The 17391-nt window shown below is 42.7% G+C and overlaps 1 long non-coding RNA gene across 1 annotated transcript in view; it reads left to right on the forward strand.

Moving 5' to 3' along the window:
• The window catches only part of LOC139751738 (uncharacterized), a 217858-nt gene extending 216470 nt beyond the window's left edge, over positions 1–1388 (forward strand). The window contains exon 3 of the long non-coding RNA XR_011713410.1: positions 1105–1388. This is a non-coding gene — a long non-coding RNA (uncharacterized lncRNA). The remainder of the gene's footprint in view (positions 1–1104) is intronic.
• Positions 1389–17391: the final 16003 nt, after the last annotated feature.

The following is a 17391-nucleotide window of genomic DNA, read 5'->3' on the forward strand; positions in this document are numbered from 1 at the left end:
AGGTGCAGTGGATTGGGCGTACCTCAAGGTGTAGGTGCAGTGGATTGGGCGTACCTCAAGGTGTAGGTAGAGTGGGTTGGGCGTACCTGAAGGTGTAGGTAAAATGGGTTCGGATACCTCATAGTGTGGCCACAGTGGGGCGGGTGAATCAAGGTGCAGGTACAGTGGGTACCTGAAGGTGCAGCCACAGTGGGGGTGGTGGTGGAGAGATTACTCGGGTAATCAGGAGGTAATGTTGTGGTTAAGGTTTTGGCCAAAGTTTCAGGTAATGACCTTAATCCTTCATTTTCACCAGCAGGAGGGAGTGTTGTTTGTAGGGAGTCTTGCTTGTTTATAGTCTGAAGACAGTGGGAGATCTCGACAGATCCAGACACCTTGAGATTATGAGGCAAGAGCCTGCCACTCTGACCTAGTTATGTATCGTACTTGTTATAAAATCCATTACATTTTAGATTCACATCTTGATATTTCTTTTGTAAGTGAATCTAAGTCCTCTTCGTCTGCTCTTTCAGTCCCCATGCGCCAACCTCTGACATATATATATGTATACATATATATATATATACATATATATATATATATATATATATATATGTATATATATATATATATGTATATATATATATATATATATATATATATATATATATATATATATATATATATATGTATATGTGTGTGTGTGTGTGTGTGTGTTATAGTGTTCTGAGCCACTATCAGAAAGCGGCCTTTCTGTACACTGACTGTGCTTTGTTGTAGATATGATGATCCTGAGTGGATTATCACTGCTCTTTTTTTATATTGGTTATCCCTTGAGATGGGTAATCCTCCTCCTCCTCCTCCTCTTATTCTGTGTCTTTTCTTAATGTGAGGGACTCAGCCCTGTTTGGTATTATGCCTTACATTCCCTGAACTAACCTTGTATAAGTGACCCCACTTACGTGTGCACGGTTATGTTTACCCCATAGCGCGTCCTGACCAGACGTATGTTAATCATCTTTCATTTATAAATAGTTTTAGTAGTATTGAGTAATTGTTGTCCCCCCCCCCTCACATGTGTACTGTCCTAATGACATTTTTAACCATTTATTTTGTATTTTGCAGGTGAGTTGTCCTTGTGGTGTTGGTAAGCATGGCTGAGAATTGCTGGGGTGTGGACGTAAGTAGGCCTTTATTTTGATATTAAATTCGGTTGTTTTTACGTAGAATATATTAGAAATATATTCCATGCTGGGCTGAGTGAGTTGTATATCGTGGTGTGCCGGCCTCTTGTGGGAATCAAGCGGTTTCGACGAGGCCGGACCTCCGTGGTTTGGTGGTTGACGTTACTGGCCGTGACTCACGCACTGGCCAGCCCATGTTCAGGTCTAGGGTCCGGCAATCGACCCGCACCCAACCCGGGTGTTCATCCCCCCACCCCCACATCAAAAATGGGTACTGGGCTGGGACACACACACACACACACACACACACACACACATATATATATATATATATATATATATATATATATATATATATATATATATGTATATTTTTTTATTCCTATTCGCCATTACCCGCGTTAGCGAGGTATCGTTAAGAACAGAGGACTTAGCCTTTAAGGGAATATCCTCACTTGGCCCCTTTCTCTGTTCCTTCTTTTGGAAAATCAAAAACGAGAGGGGAGGATTTCCAGCTCCCCGCTCCCTCGCCTTTTAGTCGCCTTCTATGACACGCAGGGAATACGTGGGAAGTATTCTTTCTCCCCTATCCCCAGGGATAAAAATATATATATATATATATATATATATATATATATATATATATATATATATATATATATATATATAAGGCATGTGTTCGAGTAAGAAGGTAGGAGAGTGATTGGTTCCTAGTGAAGGTTGGTCTGCGGAAGGGGTGTGACGTTACCACGGTTGTTTAATTTGCTTGTGGAAGGGGTGGAGAGGGAGTTAAACGCAAGAGTTTTGGAGAGAGGGGCGATTATGCAGTCTGTTGGGGATGAGAGGGCCTGGGAAGTGGGTCACTTGTTCGCCGATGATACAGCCCTGGTGACTGATTCGAGAGAGAAAATGCAAAAGATGACTGAGTTTGGAAAAGTGTTTGAAAGGAGAAAGTTGAGAGTAAATGTGAATAAGAGCATGGTTATTAGTTGGGATGTAGGTTTGAATTAAGAAAAATGAGAGGAAATGAAGTGTAATCGATATCTGGGAGTGTGTTTGGCAGCGAATGGAACCATGGAAGCGGAAATGAGTCACAGGGTGGGGGATGGGCGAAGGTTGTGGGGGCGATGAAGAATGTGTTGAAAAAGATAACGTTATCTAGGAGAGCAGAAATAAGTATATTTGAAGATTAGTAGTTCCAACAATATTATATGATTTCGAGGCATGGGCTGGATGTGTTGGAAATGAAATGTTTAAGGACAATATGTGATTTGAGGTGTTTTATTGAGTGAGTGTTAAAAGGGTAAGAGTGATGTGTGGTAATAAAAAGAGTGTGGTTGAGAGAACAGAAAAGGGTGTGTTGAAATGGTTTGGACATATGAAACGAATGAGTGAGGAAAGATTGACTGAGGATATATGTGTCTGAGGTGGAGGGAAGAAGGATAAGCGGGAGACCGACTTGGAAGTGGAAGGATAGAATGAAAAAGATTTAAGCGATCGAGGCTAGAACATGCAGGAGGGTGAAAGGCGTGCAAAGAATATAGTGAATGGGAACAGTGTGGTATACTAGGGTCGACGTGTTGTCAGTGGACTGAACCAGGGTATGTGAAGTGTCTGGGGTAAACCATGGAAAGGGTTGTGGGGTCTGGATGAGGAAAGGTAGCTGTGGTTTCGGTGCATTACACATGACTGCTAGAGAACGTATGAGAGCGGATGTGGCCTTTCTGCGTCTGTTCCTGGCGCTATCTCGCTAAAACGAGAAACGGCGATCAAGTATAAAGCTATATATATATATATATATATATATATATATATATATATATATATATATATATATATATATTTATATATATATATATATATATATATATATATAGTTTATCAGACTACTACGGCCTTGTTGTAGTGATTTTACTTGTCTTTCCTTGGCTTTTGCTTTGATTACCATGATAGTGACAATTTTATATATATATATATATATATATATATATATATATATATATATATATATATATATATATATATATATATATAATTTTTTCTTCAGCTTGGCTGTCAGGGTTGGCAGTGTAATCACAGATTAGAGCGGTCGTATTAATATTTCATGGGCTGTTATAAATCTGGAGTGCGGCGATTTACTGTGGACAGTTAGCGTGGCTATTGTTAAAGCTGCCCTGATTGGCTCACACGAGTGGACGCGGTGCCGCTGTGACCCCCACCCAAGGTGACCCAGCACTTAACACACACCCTTACCGTCCAGGGTGCGGTTCGGCCAGAGTGCGGTCAAGGAGACGTCCGGTTAATGGAATGTTCGGTTGAAACATATTTTTTTGTTAAGGTCTTCATATGGTGTAGCGGATGATGATTGGCTTAAAGCCACAGTAAACACGGTGGTTCGTTCACGGGAAAAGATTATATTTGGACAGAAATGATCCCTATGACGAAAGATTAATGATCACCTGAACTGAAAAACGTCGTATTACGAAATTGATTAATATCAGTACTAAGAAATAAATCGTATGACATGAGTTTGACACCAAAGCTAAGAAATAATTCATATGAGTTTGACACCAAAGCTAAGAAATGATTCATATGAGTTTGACACCAAAGCTAAGAAATAATTCATATGAGTTTGACACCAAAGCTAAGAAATAATTCATATGAGTTTGACACCAAAGCTAAGAAATGATTCATATGAGTTTGACACCAAAGCTAAGAAATAATTCATATGAGTTTGACACCAAAGCTAAGAAATAATTCATACGAGTTTGAGACCAAAGCTAAGAAATAATTCATACGAGTTTGACACCAAAGCTAAGAAATAATTCATATGAGTTTGACACCAAAGCTAAGAAATAATTCATACGAGTTTGACACCAAAGCTAAGAAATAATTCATATGAGTTTGACACCAAAGCTAAGAAATAATTCATACGAGTTTGACACCAAAGCTAAGAAATAATTCATATGAGTCTGACACCAAAGCTAAGAAATAATTCATATGAGTTTGACACCAAAGCTAAGAAATAATTCATATGAGTTTGACACCAAAGCTAAGAAATAATTCTTATGAGTTTGACACCAAAGCTAAGAAATAATTCATATGAGTTTGACACCAAAGCTAAGAAATAATTCATACGAGTTTGACACCAAAGCTAAGAAATAATTCATACGAGTTTGACACCAAAGCTAAGAAATAATTCATACGAGTTTGACACCAAAGCTAAGAAATAATTCATACGAGTTTGACACCAAAGCTAAGAAATATGCCGTATGACGCAAGATTTAGGAAAGTTACGCTAATCCCATAACTGAAGCGAGGTTCCCACTGTTTTCTAGTAAAGGTTAAGTTATTCTATAATGAGATTAGTATAGATACAGGTAACACTGTTTGAGATTCACTGGAGTCCTCTACCTACCAACACAGGAGGAGGAGGAGGAGGAGACGCCGAGTGGAAAAAAGTTTCAAACCGAATTAGGCAAATTACCTCTTCTTCAGGAACCCATCAGGAGGAGCTGGGCCGAGGTGCCTCTTTATGTCATCAGTACAAGTTAATGGTTCAAGAAGACATCAGACGATGGTTTCCAAACCCTTTTTTGTTACCAATCCGTTACCAGTCTGTTGCCAATCTGCGTGTTAGATATGAAAAGAATTGGAGTGGTTTTTTATTGCCGACGACTGACTATACCTAACCCTGACACGGGCCCTTTAAACGGCCTGTTCCCCTCCCGTTCCCTTGCCCCCCACCTTATGTTGTGGTGGTGGTTGTCAGTGACGAGGAAGCTTGAGATTAAATTGTGGTTGTTATTGATAGTGAAGGTAACTGTGGTTGTTATTCATAATCCGGGGGAGGATGTAGTATTTGTTAATTGTAAGTGTTGCTCTGATGGTTCTGTATAGTGAGAGTGATTGTGGTTGTTATGAAGAGGGTACTTTGTAATGGTTGTTAATGGTGAGGTTGCTCGTGGTAGTTGTGTGTTGTGATGGTTATTGTGGTAGTTGTTACTGCGGGGATGAAGTAGGAGTTTTTGTTAATTGGTGAGGGTGATTGTGGTTGTTGGTAATGGTGAGGGTGGTAAAGGTGAGGGTGATTGTGGTTGTTGGTAATGGTGAGGGTGGTAAAGGTGAGGGGTTTTGTGAGTGTTGTTGACGAGGGAGGTTGGTGTGGTAGGTGTTGACAGGGGAGGTGGTTGTGGTACTCGTACAGGGTATGGGTGATCGTCAGTGCTGGTTGTACGTGGTTTCTTCAAGGTGAGGTGGGGGAAGGAGGTTTGATGATTGAATGATAGTTGTGGATGGTTAAGGCTGGTTGTTAGTGGTACATATCGTTAGTGGTTGATTGTGAGAGATTGTTAGAGATGATTGTGTATGGAGGAAGTGGTTGAGGTAGGATTTGGTTACGGATAGTGATGATGAGGTTCTTTGGGTTGACTTTGTTCGTTAGTAATGGTGAGAGTGGTTGTTGGTGATGGTGTTGATGGTGAGAGTGGTAGTTGGTGATGGTGATGATGGTGAGAGTGGTTGTTGGTGATGGTGTTCATGGTGAGAGTGGTTGTTGGTGATGGTGAGAGTGGTTGCTGGTGATGGTGTTCATGGTAAGAATTTTTATTAGTGACGGAGTTAACGTTAAGAAGTTAATGGTAATGGTGGTTGCAGTGTTAGTAACGGTTGTTACCCAGGGTTGTAAGCTGTGAGGTTGATGGTGAGGTTTTATTTGATGATGACTGTTGAGTTTGGTCGATGGTGCTGGGGTTGTCGTGTTGTTGGGAATGTTGTATCGTGTGGTGAATGTTGGTTGTAGGCGTCAGTGACCAGGATGGTTTTATTGGATGCTCGGGGTTGTGATATTTTTAGCAATCATGGCAATTCGTATTTGGTAATTTAGTCTCAGTGTTTGATGGTGGTTGTTATTGGTTGGATAGTGGTTGTCGGTGTGATGATGGCTGTTCTAAGTTGTTGTAGGTTGTGATGGTGACCTGTACTTGTACCGCGTGAATCATCTTGAAATGACTGGGGATTTACTGATGTCGTGCACTTATGTAAGTATAAGTGACTACTACGCTATTGTAAACAGGACGGTGGCTTGGGAAAGTAACAGCTGGTCGGAAAATACGGACACAGACGCTCAATATAGATTCATTGAAGAGCATTTGGCTTGGTTCTGATCCCACGCGGGAACTCAAGCGTTGGATCTCGAGGACCAGTCCGGATCCCCTGGTATATACTGTCCCCTCCTGGGTACTTCCAGCTAGTGATGTGTAATGATGATTAATAAGGTTATTATCATAAGGTAATCAGGGCTGTGGTCTGGTTGACGGGTGGGCAACATCGGCTTGGGTAACGGTTCTGTGACGTAGGGTTGTGGGCTGCGGCAGCACGGGTGACGGGTTTGAGAGGTGCTGTCTGTAGTGAGGGTGTTCATAGCGGGTTGTGGCCGTGGGTTAGGCCGGCCATTTGGCCCCATTTCCTCAGTAGGTTCAGTATGATCAGAACTGTTATGTACGATGTGTCTCAATGTAAGTTATCGGTTATAACTGTCGTCACCACTGCCGTTAGCCGTCTACCCCAGCATTACAACTGTTACTACAATCGTCACAACCACGAACAACCCTGTTCTCGTGTCGTTGTGTTCAGACAACTGTTGAACCCTGCAGAGCAGTTCACTTGCCCGGGTTCCACCACCACACGCGGTGTTCACTGCAAGTTTACACTGCTCCTCAAACTGCCGTATATCTGTAAAGCAGTTTTTCCTCCTAAATTATAAGAATGGAATTTTCATACACTGAACCACTTCACTGAAGATGTATGTAATCTAACAGGGTGGACGCGTTGGACAAGGCGAGATCTGATTGTGTGCATAAAGTTATCGTGGCCATGGCTCTATCAGGCAGAAAGATATTGTAACGTGGGATCAGTGAAATAAACTCAGACTGGGGGACAACAAGGAACCAGATGGTAGCCAGTGTTGTCATATCATCTAATCTGTATGATAGTGTAGTATTTTTGACGTTTTGTTTTTGTTTGATATATTGGGAATGCTAGAATTTGCATGTAAGCATATAGTATACAATATCACTAGAGCTTCTAACTATATAAGGGAAGCGAGGCCACATGCGGCTGGCTTGACACCCTCCAACCCCCGTGAGTATAGCTGTAGGTTAGTTATAGAGATAAGATTGTTAAACTGATAGGGGACGTGTCCTCGTCCATAGCAGTTCCCATGTAGGATTAAGTCAAGTGCAAAAGTTTACTATTGATGGTGCTTACATACGAACATACAGTGACACAATCTCAAATAATGACATCAAGAAAATGTATCGAGTTTGGAAAAGTGACAAAGTGACATAGTGAAGTAATTAACCAGGGAAACTGAAATAATCGCCTAAGCAATCCAACGTGATTCCGGGTAACGCAGTACACAGACCAGACGCGGTATCTTATCTTGTCTCCTTGGAGACAGTTACTCAGCCTCGGTGGGTCAACATCCACCAGGAAATCCCGGACAGTCTGGTTGGGTCTATCAGCTGTTTGGGTCGATCACCTGTTTGGGTCGAGCCACTATTTGGGTAGAGCACTTGCGAGGCACCAGTCAAGGTCCCAGCTAGGGAGAGTCTTAAGGGCGTGCTTGTGGCGTGCCTGACCCAGCGCCGTTGTGAGCACGGACCGACCTGACGTGGAGGACGAGGGCCCATTGCTTGGCCACAGACACTCTCACACCAAGAGACCCGGCTGCAGTCCAGCTACTCAAAACCCAGCAAAGAACATGTTGTACAAAGTGAACCATTAAGTGAACTTTTTTTTTTTTTTACTCCAGAGAACAAAAAGTCCCTTGCAATTGTGAATTAGGATGTTGGCTACCATAGCATTTGTGTTAGGATGCATGCGACATTGTATCTGATCCTTTGAGTAGCCTTAGATATCTAATGTAATGATGTCTGTGGACACATGCATGATGACTGATTATGTTAGTAATGTTGCAGCTGGTTAGGTATTAAGATGCCAGTCACTGCTTGCTTACACACATTTAATTGTCAGGTCACGTGGACTCATTTCATTCTGTTTAGGTATTAAATGTACGAAGGTTATTGGCTTTTCCTTGCCCCACAGGAAAGTGAGTCGTCAAAGTATGCTTGGAAGTCCAGTGGCCTAGTTGGGTCATTAATGTCTAAATTAAGAGGTTTTACTTAACCCATGGCCGTGGGCCCCCATGGTAATCTCACTTGAGCATCATCAACCATCAAGTATTAATCTTTAGTAAGTGCTTCTAAGCCATCTCTCTCTCTCTCTCTCTCTCTCTCTCTCTCTCTCTCTCTCTCTCTATATATATATATATATATATATATATATATATATATATATATATATATAGAGAGAGAGAGAGAGAGAGAGAGAGAGAGAGAGAGAGAGAGAAATTTCCACTTTCGTCTTGTGAATATTTCAGCTGGTGCGGTCACGTGCGGTCATAAGGAACGGAAGTGGAGGACACGCGGGAACCACTTTGAGGTGGCTGGCGTGACCGGTGGTGTCTCCTGCGACCCTTGCCAGCTTGACCTTGACCTGTCCTGGCCGCAAGTGCTTCCTGCCGCAGCCGCCACAGGTCGCTGTGACCTTCCGGTCGTTGTTGGAAGGAGGATGGGGGAGGAGTCGAACACAGTGCAGTATTCTATATTCCCATAGACTGAATCACGTCCACTGCTGGTGGAGAACCTCGGGCAGGGGAAAAGGACAAAGTAATACCAGTCTTCAGAAGGAGGAGGTACTAATGTGTGGTGGGCGGCGGGCGGTAGGCTGGACCACAGTCATCTGCTAGTTGGTGAGGGAGCGTCGTTGAGTAGGCTACGTGCTGTGGGAGGGTAAAGAATTGTGGGAGTGGGGGGATAGGTAAGGCAGGCTTGGCTGTCTCTCCAAATTAGACAAAAAGACTGTCTCACGGAGCATTGCATTCCCTGGAGGGTAGGTAGTGTGTTCGGCCGGGGGAACAGCCGGCGGTCGGTCAGAGCCCCGTAAGGTCACCACCAAAGGAATGTTTGGGGACTGTAAACACCCCCCCACCTCACCCCCACGATCAACTAGACTCCACCTCGCCGGAAACAGTCCCCCCCGGCAGGGAAGCCGTGACCCCACCCTCCCCCTTCCTTTCTTCCCTACTCACCCTTTCTTTTTACCTTGTAATTTCTGTATTTTCATTTGTGAAGTAGGAAAAAAAAGGGATTTGATCGTGTATAAACTTTCCCAAAGAGAGTTTGGGGAAGTATATTAATCTTTTGATTCATCCCTCGTCGTATGAAGGTCTTGTAGGATTAACAAGGCTGTGGACAGACTCTCCATAGATTCACACGTGCGGCCCATTTACGTGCACTGTGTTGTTAACGCCCCAGATGCTCAGTGAACACGTCGTGCTGTGTAGCCCAAGTGCACTAAAGATCTTATGATAAGATCTGGGAACTTCTCGTTCGGTGGACGATAAGTTCCCAAGTTCCCAAGTGTAATCATGACACGAAAAGTCACTCAGGAAATTATCGTCGTTTCATTTTCCTCGTGATCATCATTAAATACTTGATAAACACGCACGCAACACTGTGACCTACTACAATATACAATATATATATATATATATATATATATATATATATATATATATATATATATATATATATATATATATATATTAGTATACGCTGGTAGCAAGTTTTCTCTATTGCATATAGAACTGAATACGACAGCATATTTAGTTATTAATCTTTTTTTATGTTCTCCAATTTTCTCAGTAATATTCTACCTTTAGGTGGAAGCTCAAACACCTGTTATCCGTAGGTTATCATTTATTATCTTCAAACTTTCGTCTTCACAGAGGCATCATCAGGAATCTACAGAGAGAGAAAAAAACTGCGTCACAAAACTTGGATAAGAAAAGTAAAACGCAGACAAGATATAAAACCGCATGGAAAAACACAGTACATAGCGCATAAAAGTAAGGGAAGACACTAAACAAATTAAGTCTCATGAGAGGTAATATAGTCTATATACAACATAGGAAAACAGAAAAATAGAAAAACGTACAGTTGAGAAAAACACAGAACAATATTACACAAGATAGGAATATAGAAAGTCCATCACTAAGTGCTTTAAGAAGTGCCAAGAGAGACTGTTATTGTCCGGATATGGAGCTGGGGTCAGGTTAGGCTCGTCTGATTTTCTCAGTCGTTTCTGAACTGTAAGTTTGTCTATTTTTCTGTTTCCTTACGATGTATTTAGATTGTACTACCTCTCATGAGACTGGTAATTTGTTTAGCGTTATCCCTTACTTTTATTTGGTATGTGCTGTGTTTTTCCAAGTGTTTTTATATATTGTTTGCGTTTTACTTTTCTTATCCAAGTTTTGTGACGCAGTTTTTTTTTTCTCTTTTTGTAGATTCCTGATGATACCTGTGTGAAGCATTATATATATATATATATATATATATATATATATATATATATATATATATATATATATATATATATATATATATCGCGTTTCATTATGAGCGCCATCAGTTTTCGAAAGTGATAAATTTTGTAAAGCAGAGAAAACTGCGAGTGTGTGTGTGTGTGTGTGTGTGTGTGTGTGTGTGTGTGTGTGTGGACCCGGATAAGGCTTGGCGGTGGGGTAGGGTGGCGATGGCTACGCCCTCGGAAATGGGAATTTCTTTTCATTTCCTCAGGCGATTGATTGTCGTGCAAGAGGCGTATAGCACGTCTATGATTTCTTCCAGCTGTGCACAATATCGAGTGTATTACCTGAAGAAATAGTTGGAAAAATATACATATATGTAAAGCTATGCTTGAAACTGGAAAGAAAATAGATTTGTATATGTCAAAGTGCAGGAGAGAATAAGTCGATCAAGTATTTACGTAAGTGAATTGATCATATTATTGATTGCCTTGTGTCATCAGAACAGTGTGAGGTATATATAACCCAGGATGGATGGGTTGAAGGCCTTCAGCAGGCGGGTCAGCTCCATACAGCTCACGTCATGGTGGTTAACCCTGCTTGATGAACACCGTTGCATCGCTTATCATCAAGGATCCCTGCTCCTCGCCGCTCATGATGCGCGCTTGTTTGTCGTGTACAAATGATAATGGTGGCGCGGCTGCAGTTGATTCTGTATAATAAACCCTCATTATGGACGAGACAAATGTGTCGCGTTGGATCTGGAGTACGTGTGTATGGTTGCTCATTGGTGGTGCGTTGGTTAAGGTGTTTAAGACAACGTGTACCGTGACGAAGGTGCCTGAACCTCTCTACCGGAGTTGTGTAGACTGTGTATGTGTGTGTGTGTGTGTGTGTGTGTGTGTGTGTGTATAGACTGTGTGTGTGTGTGTGTGTGTGTGTGTGTATGTGTGGAGTGTGTGTTGCCATTGGTCTCCAAGCATAGGATCATGTACAGTGTCTCTCGACCTGGTTATGATAATGGTTGAATTGCCAAGCACCGTCATCCCTTTGATTGGTGTTCATGTTTATTATTATATTCTTAAGACACTTGGGGAGATAGTCGCTATGCTGTCCTTCAGTCAGTCTGTCTTCTGACTTTGTTTATGTACATTTCGTCCATGATATCCTTTTGAATGGGTATGAATGTTAGCAAAAGTTGTCCTCAGCAATAGTACGTAATGCCTGACAAACTCAGTGATGAAGTGCATTACGGTTACCAAACGCGTCAGAAACGTAATCACCAGATCACAAAAATTGCAAAACAATGTTGGATTTACATCGGATCGGATGAGCTTATTCATCGCCTGGTGAGCTCATTCATTTTACTCATCATTGCCACGTCCATTAGTAGCACCCAAGGTTATATGGTCTCTGTGATTACTACCATGGCCAGATGAGTTTGAATTTAGATTAAACTTGATGTGTTAATTCTTGTTGGATTCAGATCAGACTTGGTGGCAGTACACGTTTTGGCATCCCACACAGATCACGCTGGGAAGTAGATACTGATTGAGCGTTTATATAGTTTCTTTCCATTTACCACTTGGCTTTGGAGGTCCTCTGTCGTCCCATCTTTAAGAACTAAGGCGTTTATCCCACTTTACAAAGGCCAACTTTCTACGTTCTGTAAAGGTCACATGAAGTTTTTTCTCCGGTTTCCCTCATTTGCCTGTTTGTTTTATTCTCTCCTAGTCTTGGTGAGGACTTCCAGTCGTGAATGGACGCTTTGTAGAGCGTTATGCCTTGGCCGAAATCAAGGCCATGTTATTAATGATACATATTGGCTCAGTTCGGCGGACTTTCGCCCGTGTATCTTGTACGTACTGGCAGTAGTTTTAAGTCTCCTTTCCCTGTGATATTTACGCTGTCTTCTCGGGCTCTAGTCTGTGGTCGTCTTCTGACCGGATTCATTATCCGAAATCCACCATTTCACTTCGGTTTGTTTGGAAATGTCTTCCTTGATGTGCTAGGGACCAGGTCTTTCCTTACTTATTTTGATATCTCCTTTCAGTGTCCTCGGCCGCTGTCTGTAAATTAGACGCCTGATTGTATCAGCTGCAGCAGTTAATGCGGTGTGTGTCCTCTCTACACGAGTCCTTTCACTGGTCTTAAAGACTGGTGTCCGTACCTAGCAATATTGTTGTCGAGGGAGCACAAGCGATATGATCCATACCATTATCGACAGGTTGTCTCTCGTTTTGAAGGTTCTCAGGATCCATCCTATCATCTTCGGTAAACCGATGGTTGGTTAGTGTTCACCAAAGGTAACATCACCCGACAGAATCACCCCAAGATCTATTGACGTTCATCTCTTGGGCTGCATTTAGCTTTGACAGTCTTCTGTTGTTTCATATTTTCTTCCTCGTTCCCTGACTGCCAAGAACCTTGAATATCTCTTCGGCAAATATATGTTTTTTCATGTATCTCACAAGTCAGCTTCCTCGATGTTTGACTAAAGTTTTCGGTTTTCAGCGGATGAGACTTGATAAGTTTTGGAATTTCCAGCGGAAAATGATGCTGTAATTAGTGTTGTTCTCCACATTGGAAGTGAAAACTGAAAAAAGAACATTGGAGTTTCCAGTGGCGTGAAGCTTTTACGGCTGAAGGGCTGGATGTTATCTGGTTCACGAACTGACCCAAGATTGATCTGTTAGGAAATGAAGATCCTCCGTCCCGCTTCACTGCTTATTCCCATATTTATTTTCTTTTATATAATTCGTTTGTTTGAGTATATGTTTATTTATCTACTGATTCATTGGTTTTTAATTTATGATAGAATTGAAATTAAAGGCTTAGGCGGATACCTAGTGAATACCTGGTATTGAACAGGTGCCGAGTGTGAGGGTTTCGATATTCTTCTTGAGAGGCGCGATATTTGATCTGCCTTACTTCCAATATCGCACATGACTAATACACGTCTTGTCGGATATCTGAGCCTAGCGTCTCGTTTTCCTCGGGTACCCGAGACTGAGGCGTTGATAATTAAGGCTTAAGGATTAATTAAGAGTCCGAAGAAGGTCATAAAGGGATGGTTCGTGTCTCACAAGTGATCAAACTCCTTAACTAGTCGGTAAGTTGGATCCTTGATTACCGTCATCTCAAGGAATCCATCTGCCAGTCTCTCTCTCTCTCTCTCTCTCTCTCTCTCTCTCTCTCTCTCTCTCTCTCTCTCTCTCTCTCTCTCTCTCTCTCTCTCTCTCTCTCCTGTACTCACAGTAACCCAATACAGGTGTTTGTCTTACCTGGCCTCTCCTACTTCCAATATTCCTCTTCCTCGTCTTTTTGTCGTGCTCCTCGTCTCTCCAGCACCCGATTTCTTTCAACTCCTCCTTCCTCGAGTTTCCACCTTCACCCTTCCTTCACATTTGTCGCACTCTCTTTGTTTTTCATTTCTAGCCAGTTGGCTTAACCCTTCTCCATCTTCTCCTTCAGCTTCCTCTCCCATTCTCTATTTTTCCCTCTTTTAGTCCTCACCTTTCACTTTCTACGTCGGTCTCTCCTTCGTCCCTTTAGCCTCCCCATCTCTTCAGTTTATTCTCGTCTGTTCCCCCCCCCCCTCCTTATTCTGTCTTCTTCATGGTCCACTCTTAATGTTGATTAAGTTACTTGAGTCTTTCTCCTGGTCATGTTCTTCCACGTCCAGATCCTGTTCCTTTTCATCTTCCCCTGTTCTTCCTCATCGTGTTCATTTATTTCATTATCCCTTTAATCCTCCTCGCTCTTTACATCCTTCCTCTCCCTCCTTCGCATCTTCATCCCTTTGCTCCTCCTCCTCATTTACATACTTTTGACAGTCCTCCCTCCTCTCCTCCTCCTACCTCTCCGCTCGTCTTCCTTCCCCTCATAAGCTTCTTTCGCATCAAGTTACTGTTCCTTGCCCTATCTCTGTATCTCTTCCTCCTCTTTCCCCCGCCTTCTCTTGTACCTCCACATCTTCCTCCCCCGACACACGCTGACAACAACACAGAACAAAGCCAAGTGTCATCCTTTACGGTTGGCCTCAGAATTATGACGACAGTATTATCGACTTGAGACGCCGGAAAACTCTTACCAGATAGATATCAGCCAGGTCTTCTGGTGGACCGTCGGAAATAACATGATGATCATCGGAGGAAACTTTCGACTCCTTCGTTTCGAGAGGGACGACGAAAAATAAAGTCAGTCTCCGAATTGTAAGCTGGAAACGAGGCTGATCAAGAGGAGAGAGAGAGAGAGAGAGAGAGAGAGAGAGAGAGAGAGAGAGAGAGAGAGAGGCGTCAATGATATAGGGAGTGATGATGGCGAATGACCTGACCTTTAGAGAACACAACAAAGGGACTGTTCGAACCCCACGATGATGGTAATAACGACTCAGTTGTCTAATGATGTTCTCACTACCTCCTCTCCCATATCCAGCTATAATCTCCTCACATGATTCCGGTTCAGAGATGGTGTCTGTGCTTAGTCCAACATCAACACACTTGTTGCATGCCTCGAGGACCTTGAGTTCCCCTCACTCTGATGTTATATGGCATAAAGTCTGTCTCCCAACTACCACGGTTTTCTTTTGTTTCGCCTACTGTTGTAGGCGAAACAAATTCAACAAATTTTGTATCTTTCTTCGACTATCTAAACTGCCATGAGGCCGTGATATCCTCTAACCCGTAAACAGATATCCTCTGTCTATGGATTTTCGACGTTCACCATAGGGAATGGTTGAATTTCTCCCATACGGATGGTGGACAGTGAAGCCCTCATTCTCAGTGATCTAATGCAAGTTGACACCCATCCCATCCATATTCCTGACCGCTGTGACCACTCGCCTGATATTCTGGATCTGTTTTCACCTCTGATTCTTCGCGCTGTAGCTACTCATTCTCACCCCCAGTTGATTCTTCTTACCACACCTTCATAGATGTACCAAGTTTAACGGCACCTCCCCCTCCAGCAGCCCTTTCTTAACGTGAATATTGGTACCTCAACAGGGCCAAACGCATGGAAGAGGTTATTGTTGCTGAATGGAAGCTTTTATCTCCTCTTCTTCCAAGACTACATCTTCCAATCCATGGTTCAACCGTTTCTGTTCTGACGCCATTCAGGCAAGGGATCAGGCATATCGGGCTTGGAAAAGCTCTTCTCCCTCCGTCTCCCATTCAGCATTTATCACTGCTCCTTATCATTATAAGTACGTTTTCACTGTAGTAAGGCGTTCTTTTTTATTCAGAGGAAGTGCGATGATCTATCCTCTTATCCGCTGATAGGTATTTCTGGTACTTAGCAAAAGGCATCTCTAACGACTGCTGTCGCTCTAACTTTCCTTCACTTTTCCGCTCTGACGGTACTATAACTGTCTTTGCTGTGGACAAAGCAACTCTCTTTTGTTCTCGTTTCTCCTCCAACTCTGCCTTGGATATCTCTGTCACTCCCTCACCCCTCTTACTAATCCTATGCCCCTACCCGTGATCTCTTTCGAACTGTCCGAAAAGCGCCTCCTTCTCTGGACGCTTGTAAGGTATATGTCCTAATGGCATTCATCCCCGTGAACTGAAAGAGTTTGCCTCCGAACCTGCACCAGTGCTTGCTCGTCTCTTGTTTCTATTTAAGAACTAGAACCTTTCCTTCTCCTTGGAAGGAAGCGTTGGTACATCCCATCTCATTCCTAATCCCTCCAAATATCTTCTTGTTGCTATGACAGCTACTCTTTCCATAGTCTTTGAATCCCTCTTGAACTCGCATATCTTCAGACGTCTAGAATCTAAGTCTTCTCTCTGATCACCAGTATGGCTTCCTAAAGCGAGATCCACTGATGGTATGCATTCCTATCTTTCAAATGTCTGGTCATCTTCCCTGAAAGACTTTGGGGAATCCTATGTAGTTGCCCTTGATATATTCAGAGTTTGACCGGGTGCGGTGGCATCGCGGGCTCATCTTTAAGATCCCCTCTTACGGCTTTGCTCCCTCATATCTCGCTCCCGCTCTTGTCGATCTATCGCCGCGGTTGTTGATGGATTAGCCTCTTCCCTTATCTCCATCAATAGCGGTGTCCTTCAAGGTTCTCTCGTGTCTCCTACACATTTTCTTCTTTTTATCAACGATTTCGTTTCTTATTATAAAGAATGCACATATATGCTGACGCTTCAACAATACATTCCCCGACATCTTCAAATCTGCTCCTTCTGTCATTTGATCTGCTTCTCGTCTCGACACTACATCCCCAATAAACTCAGACGTAATATAGTTTAATTTAATACCTCCATGACTCAGTGTCTGCATATTTCTGAACTGAAAACTCCTCACCAGTATCCTATTTCCTTGTACGGTTCTCTTATAAAGCCTCTTGACTCAGTGAACACGCTTGGTGTTACTGTACCATCCAACATCCACACTATCTTAGACCCCCTACGTATAGCTAAGTCTGCCTCTAAGAAACTGAGAGTCCTGTTTCGATGTCGAAATTCCTCTTCTTTCGAACATTTGCTCCTTTTATGCAAAGGACTGATCCGTCATTGTATAGACGGATCTCACATGTGGGGTGGTTCTAGGTCAGCATCCTTACTCGAGCGAGTTAAGTCGAACGCGGTTCGACTCGACAACTCTTCGAGGCTAACTTCAAAACTTGACGCAATTGTCCTACGCTGCAATGTTGGTTCACTTTCCCCTCTTCTATAGGTATTATTATGGTTTTTACTCCCGAGAGCTGGTTGCTTGTGTGCCCACACCACTAGCAAGACTACGCAATACTTGGCAATCTGCTCCGTCACATGATATCTGTGT

The sequence above is a fragment of the Panulirus ornatus genome, chromosome 12 (genome assembly GCF_036320965.1).
Source record: "Panulirus ornatus isolate Po-2019 chromosome 12, ASM3632096v1, whole genome shotgun sequence".
Lineage (NCBI taxonomy): Eukaryota > Metazoa > Arthropoda > Malacostraca > Decapoda > Palinuridae > Panulirus > Panulirus ornatus.